The sequence below is a fragment of the Hyalella azteca genome, unplaced genomic scaffold (genome assembly GCF_000764305.2).
Source record: "Hyalella azteca isolate HAZT.00-mixed unplaced genomic scaffold, Hazt_2.0.2 contig14641, whole genome shotgun sequence".
Lineage (NCBI taxonomy): Eukaryota > Metazoa > Arthropoda > Malacostraca > Amphipoda > Hyalellidae > Hyalella > Hyalella azteca.
In genome coordinates this window covers 28938-38979 of record NW_025944519.1, presented here as the reverse complement: position 1 = coordinate 38979, position 10042 = coordinate 28938, and positions in this window count along the sequence as shown.

Sequence of the window (10042 nt, the reverse complement as noted above, 5' to 3'; positions counted from 1 at the left end):
CGGAGAAGAAGTACGAACAAACATAGCCAGCGGCCACTCTATATAGCAAGACTCGGTGCTGAAATGACCTTCCCGGGGCTCAAATGAACGTGCCTAGTTTGCAGGCCGCCTGGCGTTAGAGAAGAGCACGCCATGACTTATGATGATACGTACAAGAGTGAGGTGACCTCAACTCGTCTCCCGACACACGATTTATTCATCACGCCAGGGATTGACCCAGGCTGCTCACTCATTTCTTCCAATTCAGAGACAGCTTCACGTCTGTGCAACCCATGCACTCTCGATTCCACATTATGAATGTGGGTCATGGAACTTCTTCGAGAATTATATTTAAATTAGATCTATCTTGATAGGACCTAATGAGGGGCTTCAGTTCAGAAATAAGATGGTCTATCTGAATGCCCAAGCTAAATCCTGAGGTGTAAATGGAAAGAAAATCGAATAAATACTTTTCAGAATATAAATATCATTTATACAGTTGAGACTCTATTTATTGCCTTAGCTAACTGTCAATGCAACTATTGGAGTCTCACCTGCAAGTGTTCACTGTATGCAGTAATTAATCAGATATCCATTATTATACTGCTTTTTAGGAGTCGAATTCTTTCCAGTAGTACAAGCAAACATCAATGATACTAGTCAGTGGTGTTGGGAGTGATCAGTGCAACTAATAGTGAGTGGTGCAAGCAATGGTCAGTATAGTAACGCTGCATACGAAATTACAGTTAGATGATGATCACTACTTAAATAGCATCATGTTTGTCACTCTTTTTGCCTTTTGGAAATATGATAAACTCATAAAAAACTCATTAGCCGCCCATTTTTACTCACCATAATTTAAATCACGATTTTAAAAACTTAAACTTAACCTTATCTATTAATGTATATATTGGTTGATCAGTCTTTTTCATTTTCACCGCGAGTGATAAATGTTTTTTTTCTATTTTTTCGTTTTTTCACATACAGTTGTTTCATTAAGAGTAAATTGCTTGATTGAAAGTTGAAAAGTGCAAAAAAAATTCTGAATTCTATATTTGCTGCTTTAAAGTGAAAATATTTTTGTCTATAGAATTTAATTTCAAACGATCTTACATTTGCTAATGCGTTTCATAATAGAGTGAAGAGGTGCATCAAGCAATAAAAAATTATTTGCTCGGTTTTCATGTTTCTAATTCCAGTCTATACCCTTTATTTAGGAGTATAAGTCTAAATTTTATTAAATCAACTTAAATTTGCATTCTAGATCCTTCCTGCAAAGATAAAAATCATGCACTGATTTTTTTTAAACTGTTTAATTTCGACTAATTTGACTGTCCGAATCATCAGAAAATGTTCGCAAGATTACGAAACGAAAAAATCTATTCTGACAACACGGGTGTTGAAATGTTAATTACCTGTAATGTCTTTTATAGTTCGCGAGAAGAGGCTGCTTGAAGGAAACTGCAGTCAAAACTTTGAAAGCCATTTTAAAACAGCGCAAGAGAACGGAAAACTTTTGAAATAGCTTCGGATAAAACTCAACTAATTCAAATATCTCAGAGAAACTGTATGATGTTTGAAACAGAATTATGCAGGATGCTTAAAGCTTAGTTACACGTTTAGACGTTCTACATATTGTATAGCGCTGCGAATACGGGCTTTACGGTGCGGTAAGATTCTAGTGCTCATTAATTTTGCAGTTATGAAGAAGTTTTACATATCCATGAAAAACAAACCACCATAGAATGAGGATTAATACAAAAAATATTCCCAATTTAATATCTGCAAACTTGAATAGTTCAAAACAATTTCGATGTAATTCGTTTCGACGTGATTTGATGTTTGAAGCAAATAGAATATATTACAAGCTGGCCTTTTAAAAATTTGGTGCAATCAAGCGGAAGTTATACTTACTGTATATTTGTTCAGTTGACATGTGCCTACCGATTATCACGGTTTGGAATCGTGACAAAAGTAATTTCACGACCTCTCGAAATAATTAGTCGATTCAGTGCACACAAACGAAGGAATTCAGCGTTTGATCACGTTAATTGAGGTTGACAAGGTACGGATGTAATCGAGATGATGCCCGCTTCTTCGTCCTCGATGGTCGTCAGCAATGCTCTATACAAGCATTGGACTCATGCAGCACTTTTTACTACGTGAACTTTAGAATTAAAAAAATATATATAGGTTCTATTGATCGTTTATAGTTACTCCGATTCACCTAATATAATTTAATAAATTTTTCGGATTTACGCCAATGATTTTACTTATGTGGTTTCACCTTTTTAAAATTAGCTTACTCATAGGTCGCTGAGTGAGCTAACATGCAACATGTAACAACTGTCGAGCCAATAAGGATCAATGTATCCGGAGAAGAAATCCCAAGAAAATCTCCGCCTACCGACTAGTTCAGATAGTCCACAGTGTCCTCACTTTCACTTGTTTTTGACGACTTCACGTTTGGTGAGGTGGTCCACACAATGGATCATGCCCTTTGATCGCAATTTTTAGGCCGTATTGGCCACTGAGTAAAGAAGAGAACGTGCTCCGTTGAATGACCCTGTTCAGCCATTAAGCTCCTTCTTCAAGTCTGAGAACGTCACTTCAGTGCACTTCAAAATGCAAAGTAAGCGATAGGTCTACTTGAAGCGATGACGAAATGCGAGCCGCTCCCCGCAATTGGAAGTCGTGCTTAGGATGTGACAAATGAAAGGTCATTAGCACCTCTCATCTAAAGAATCAAAGTTCGATTAAGCAAAGGGGGTTGAGAACCATTTCGTGCATGGTGCAGGCATGACAAAGCTCATTATCAAGGAGTTAATGCGCTCGCTGCTTACATTGTTTATGAGATCGGGCATCGACGGTTGTAGATCACGACCAATATACGAGGAGGGCAGTCGACTCAGCATCTTAACTGGGGTAAAAATTTTTATTTTTACTCAATATATTTCTCTAGTTTTGAGAGACAACATTTTTAAGGTCAATTTTAAAAATAGAATCGCATTTTCGTATGGAGTATAGAATTCAAACTGAAGATAATCCTTGAACGTCCAGAGGTGGTGGAATCAAAATGAGACACTCTGGATGACGGGCGCCTGATAGGTGCCTTTGATAAGTATCATGCCTTCACTCATATTAAATATCATCGTTACTGATCTCCATTATTCGAGGATTGAAGCTTACGTTCAAAAGACAGAAAATTTAACCTCGACCCAAATATACGTGAGAAGCTTGCATCCATCACACGATACATCAAAATTTGCGCATACATCACAACTCATCGATCAGCAACGGCTCAAAGCTTTTAGACTTGAACAAATGATCGGCATGCGCTAAGTCGATGAACTGCCATCGTTCTGACATGAGCTTGTAAGTCGGAAAACATGGTTCATGACGAGCTGGGATCTCGTCAGCAGCGACCCACTAATTATTATCAATAACTCCACCAACGGTAACACGACCATGACCCTTGTGGTTATTCTACGCCGACCTTACGTTCTTCCTTACTCTAAACGAAGACGCATCTGCTCTTATTTGTCCGCCGCTTCTTAGTGAGCGACGTACTCGTTCACACGCGCGGCACGCGGTCGCCTGGATTGCGGATATGAAAAAGTCGGCCGTCAAAACATGTACGAGTCGCAAGACTTGCGATGAGTTTCAAATTTATAAAACTTTATTTAGAGCATTATTTAGTAAAAATTATAAATAAAGTTGTCTTATGCCACCAGGTATAAATTTCGTCAAATGTAATGAATGTATCGGTTATGAAGCTTGGCCGGAAATACGTAAATGCTGGGCACACGTAGGAAATTTGTCTGAATTGCTAGATCGTAACAGACATTAGTTTACTAATAACTGCCGTCATACTCATAGTTTAGTGACAAAAATTGAGGTGCATATATTAAAAAATAATTGAAGCATTCTGATTTAGTCATTTCTTCTTTAGTTGTAATGGAATACAAAATATAATTTACTTGCCTGTTCAATATTATAAACTTATTTGAGATTTTAGAGTTATTTAATTGGTCAAATTGTGGGTCATACCTCCTCCCAGCGATGCAGCGTCTCATTAATTACAGCGTGTCACGAAATTCCCGGCATGACACCTGCAACTGCAGTCCCGCCACCTGGTGTATGAGGGCATCAGGCACGACAGCTTCATTTGCTGGCAGCGCTATATAGGAGGAGCGCGGCGACAAAGAACATCCATGACTGTGGCGCTCCTAATTGCAGCTCCTGCCACACGCGGACGCGATTGTGTCACCCGAGAATGTAGCTGAGTTCTCGGAATCGTCGCAAGCCTTAACGAAACACGTTTGTCAAAATTTGCACTGGTTGTACATGTGGTCAATTAACGACATATATGGCGGAGAGCGGCTAGTTTTTTTTAATAGCTGAAAGCCTGGTTACTTTTATTGAGCTAACAATCACAACAGCCTATTGTTCAAAATCAGCTCAAGCGTCGACCTTGTCATGTTACCCTGCAGCGCTTCAATGGCGTCGTCGCTGTCAACGTGATCCCTAAAATAAAATTATCATTTTAATAACTAGGCTAATGAGAATTCTGTTCCTGGTCTTGGTTATTCATTCTGAATAGTTTCCCTCTGTCATGATGAGAAGAGACAGCCCTGTCTTTATGTCGTCATCTACTTACTCAACCTCCGTGCTTCTCAATTATGGGTCGTCAGTGGCCGCACTGCGCTGATGGCGCATGCGCAGGTCATCAGACGCACGGCACTGCCAGCATGGGCAGCGCGCCCAACGCTGGATTCGATTACGCGTAATGCAGTTACGCATAATGAGTTGCCATCGTGATCAGCTGCTAGCATGATAAACACTTAATACCGCCTGAGTGCTTACTTATGTATTAGAAGAAATTGAGAACATGTTTTGACAAAAAGAAAATGCAAGCAGCTTGGATATGAAGAAATTTATAGAATTTTTTTCTGCTCACGCAGCGTTTGCTGCTGTCAACAACAGATACTCTGCGGTACTCAACCTCAGCTCTCGAAATATGGATCAAGGCTTGGAAGACAAGTAAACTCTTTCAGAAGTGATGGACGTGGGGATGTATTAGTCTTTGCACGTTATCAGAGCCGCACGGGCACTTGCGCAACATTTTCGTGATGCCACAAGCACTTTCTCTCTTTTTTATCATGTGTCGAGATTCATGAATGATGCCGGCAACCCTGAAGTGACGCCAACGTAGCATGTTACAAACATCCAATTTTGCTTACGGAGACTTAAATGTTTTCATATATGTATACCACTCATTGCACCAAAGAAAATGATTTATCGAAAACCTGAGAGAAATTTTGAATCATTCATTTTTCTTCACGGCTATGCCATACAGGCAGAAATTTTGAAGTTCTACCGTAAGTTAAAAAGACGAAATTAAGAAATTATCGGAAATATTTTAATTGACGAAAAGAGATTATTATTTATTTAGGCAGAGCGCTACTACCAGGCGCTCTGGAAGTCAAATGGCTACCAACAGTGATTTTTTACTCCGCAGAAATATTTTTGTCTCATGTTTGAAGCAGATCTGATGAACACATTTCTCACTCGAGTACGGTTGCTCCTGTCACCATATGTGGCCTTCATTAGCGTAGATAGGCACTGTGTATGTTTGTATGCATTCCATTTAGTTTAGAGCCCATGTATTTAACGTGAAGCTCACGATTAGTAGTGTGACCGTGGACCGCGGAGCTCGCTATGCACAAGCCGATGCAGCGCACGAGCTTCATCGGCCAACCACCTGGTATCATGTAGCTTAAAATTACGTTTCTTTAGACAATAATGTCTGCATCGTGGGTTGAAAGTTTGTATTTTGGAAATTATTCTCTTTGATTTTAAGTATTTATCTATACCTGATCAGAAAATCTGACTACTTTTCAAGTGCTATACTTTTCATGTCCGTAACATGGCTGGGTATCAAAGTTACGTCAGCGTATGATTGACAGCAAAGAAAGGTTCGAAAATACTACTCATAATCATACATTTAATGTGTATCATATGTACCTTAAATTACCTGGTGATTTTCTTCGTGTTCAATATTTAGTAAGCGGGAAAAATTTGGCTCTGAAGGGGAAGTTAGTTGTACATACAGTATATCTAAGACTGAGACCAACTCGTAGGCTTCATGAGTATAGTGCCATCTTTAACCTCTCCTAATTGATGGAATCAAAGTAAATTAATAAAATTCATCCATATGAAAGAAAATATCGTCATTCCACAAGAATTTTCATGCAAGTCTGGTGCCATAGCTAATTTATAGTCTTGAAACGCAGAATTACTCGTCTACTTGCTAAAGAAACTTTTCGAAGGGATCGAGCAAACACCATTGATACAAGACGCAAGGTTATCGGAAGCGAAGAGCAATAAGTATGCTTCTATAGCAATCTTTAGTCAGTCATGCATGCCAGTAACGACCGCAGTGTGAGAATTCGCTTTCGTCCAAGTTCATTTATAGCGTGGAATTTTGTTCCAAAAGGAAGCCATTTGCGTAAATTAGATTACTTAGACTTAGAGTAAATTCGTGGCCCCATTGTAACGTTGCCATAGCACGATCAGTGGTACGAAGGTTAATTGTGCCGCTCAAGCGGCGCTTCTTCTTTTGAAGATGACGGGGCCGGTCAAGGCCGGACTACTTGAGCGACTTTCCACGTAGCCTCACAAGCCTTCTTTTAGGCTGTAAAATATTTCCCTTTACCGCCAGCCGCGCGAGCAACATCGACGGTGCTCGGATTTTGTTGAAAAATAAGAACCGATGCGATTGATTAATTAAATTGGATTTCAGAACGTGAATGATTTTCTATGCAGCGTAAAATATACAGCCGTTAGAAGATGGTTGGGTTTCAAGTTTTGTGACCTATAATGGTGGAAAAGAACAAAGAAAACTTAAAGCAATATCATCACATCTATGATCTATAACAAAAAGGTCGAGGATCAACTGTCTCATGAGTGCAACTTCAACTATACAAGTGCAATCAATAGAAAGACCAAATTCACACGAAGAGAGTAAAACCGATATATTAAATAAACGAGCACATGTACTAAAAAACTTAGTGAAAAACAATTACAAGCTGATAAACACCATGAGCGTTTATGAGACAAAATTTTAATTTAAAAAGTTGAGATGCCATGATCCCATTTAATTTGCTTGAAGTTTCATTTGCCAATGGAAGCTATTGTAGCTCACGAACAGTTGAGTTAAAACGACATTCTCAGTATAGTTGAATATAAGCTTAGGTGTTCTGAGAACTTAATGCGAACTGAGCTCATGTTAATTGGACGCATTTTGCATTCGTAAATTATTTCCGCTGTACGTTGCACGCCACACCTGAGTCCTTTTCTTAGTAAAGTTCTTTGATATTTTGGGCAGAGGGCTCATATTAATTAATATGGATTAAACCCAGCAAGAGGTGATTCATTTGTCGTGAAAATTCATTTCGTTTAATTATTCTTCAGCTGCGTCGGTCTACAGCCGCTCATATATGAGCTACGACACACTGTTGATATCCTGCTCTTGTTACAACACAACGTGTAACTTGTTTGTGACGCTCTTGTTACAACGTGTATATAACTGGTTTGTGACGCTCTTGTTACAACGTGTTTGTGACGCTCTTGTTACATCGTATAACTGGTGTGTGACGCTCTTGTTACAACACAACGTGTAACTGGTTTGTGACGTTCTTGTTACAACGTGTAACTGGTTTGTGACGCTCTTGTTACAACACAACGTGTAACTGGTTTGTGACGTTCTTGTTACAACGTGTAACTGGTTTGTGACGCTCTTGTTACAACACAACGTGTAACTGGTTTGTGACGTTCTTGTTACAACGTGTAACTGGTTTGTGACGCTCTTGTTACAACGTGTAACTGGTTTGTGACGCTCTTGTTTTTACGTGTAACTGGTTTGTGACTCTCTTGTTACTTGTAACTGGTTTGTGACGCTCTTGTTACAACGTGTAACTGGTTTGTGACGCTCTTGTTACAACGTGTAACTGGTTTGTGACGCTCTTGTTGCAACGTGTAACTGGTTTGTTATACTCTCGTAACTAGCGAGGACCGCGTACAATAAAAAACTAAATAATATACGCTTAAAAATTACTTTTTAAAGACAACACTTCCAAAGAATCCAGTGTCTCCAATCTTAAAGATTTACCATGAATTCCTCATTTAATTTTCGTATATTAAAAAATTAATTTTTCAATTTTTTTAATATATAAATTTTAATTTCTTTTCAAAATTAATTATTCTATTAATTGATTCATGCATTGCCTCGACTTAATTTCTTTTCAAAATTAATTATTCTATTAATTGATTCATGCATTGCCTCTGACTTCACACAAGTGTGCAAAATTTCAGATCAATTAGACAGGTAAAAGTGTGTCAAATATCAGTTACCTGTAAGATTTGTAGCTGACAAAATTATTTTTTCAATTTTTTTAATATTGAAATTTTTTTTTTTTACTTTTTAAAATCATTTATTTTGACATTTGATTCATGCATTGTCTCCAACTTCAAACAAGTATGCAAAATTTCAGATCGATAGGATAAGTAGAAGTGAGTGAAATTTCGATTACAAGATTTGTAGCAGACAGACAGACAGACAAGAAGTGAAGTTAAAGAGAAGTGTTGTAAAAAGAAGACGATTTGCAGCGTAGGAAGAGAAGAAAAATTGCTAGGAATTAAAACAAGAGGACTTGCAGTATTGCAATTATACAGCGTGTCCCAAAAAAACGATATTCAAATTTGAATGGCTGTAACTCGAAAAGTGAGAAAGTTGAAAAATTTTGGAAGGTCAGGATTTGTTTCCTATGTTTTTCTGCATCTCTCCACCAAAAGTCAGACAGATCTATATAGCCATAAGCGTTTGATAGAACTTTCAGTGACATGTGCTAAAATCGTGCTTGCGCAAAGTTTTAGTGAGATAATTTTGCATAATCATTACGTTGTCTTGAGAAGTTTTTCTCTGTTTTATTTATTGTATCTTTGGTGAGACAAAAACATGGCAATCTTTGGTGAGAGAAAATCATGAAAATCTTTGGTAAGAGACAATCATTGCAATCTTTGGTAAGAGACAATCATGGCAATTTTTGGTAAGAGACAATCATGGCAATCTTTGGTGAGAGACAATCATGGCAATCTTTGGTGAGAGGCAATCATGGCAATCTTTGGTGATAAAGATTGTCATGATTGTGTCTCAGCAAAGATTGCTATGATTGTGTCTCACCAAAGATTGTCATGATTGTCTCACACCAAAGATTGTCATGATTGCCTCTCACCAAAGATTGCCATGTTTTTGTCTCACCATAGATACAAAAAAAAAAGCAGCGAAAAGAAAACATGTCAAGACAACGTAATGATTAGGCAAAATGATCTTGCTAAAACTTTGCGCAAGCACGATTTTAGCACATGTCACTGAAAGTTCTATCAAACGCTTATGGATACATCGACCTGTCTGATTTTTGGTGGAGAGATGAAGAAAAACATAGGGAACAAATCCTGACCTTCCAAATTTTTTTAACTCTATTACTTTTCGAGTTACAGCCATTCAAAGTTGAATATCGTTTTTTTTTGGGACACCCTGTATAGCTTAATCTAGGGAGACATAGCCGCACAGTTCACCGCATTCGACAGCAGCAAGAGTCATCAACCAGGCCTAAATTGGCCAGGCCTGTTTTACTTAAAATTGTTGTCATCGAGCAGCCCTTGGAGGTCTGGGAACCCTGAGGTAACATGGCGATCCACAAGTGCTACATGTTAATATCTAGTATTATATCTCATTAAATGCAATGTTAATTAGCGCATTATGTAGTTTACTCTTTGGATTTGGCGACAGCTGCAAATTGTTTTCCGATTATCTTGTTTTAGGAAGTAAACATTTAGTTTAGAAAAATTCTGCTGTCAAAATAACCGATGACTCCAAAAATGCAAGCGCATCACTTGAAATGCTCTCGCCTACCACTAGTGGTACCAGTACCACAGTTTGGGAACTACAGCATAACGTGGTTCTTGAAGTAAACTAAACTAAACGTTGACAATAATTTTA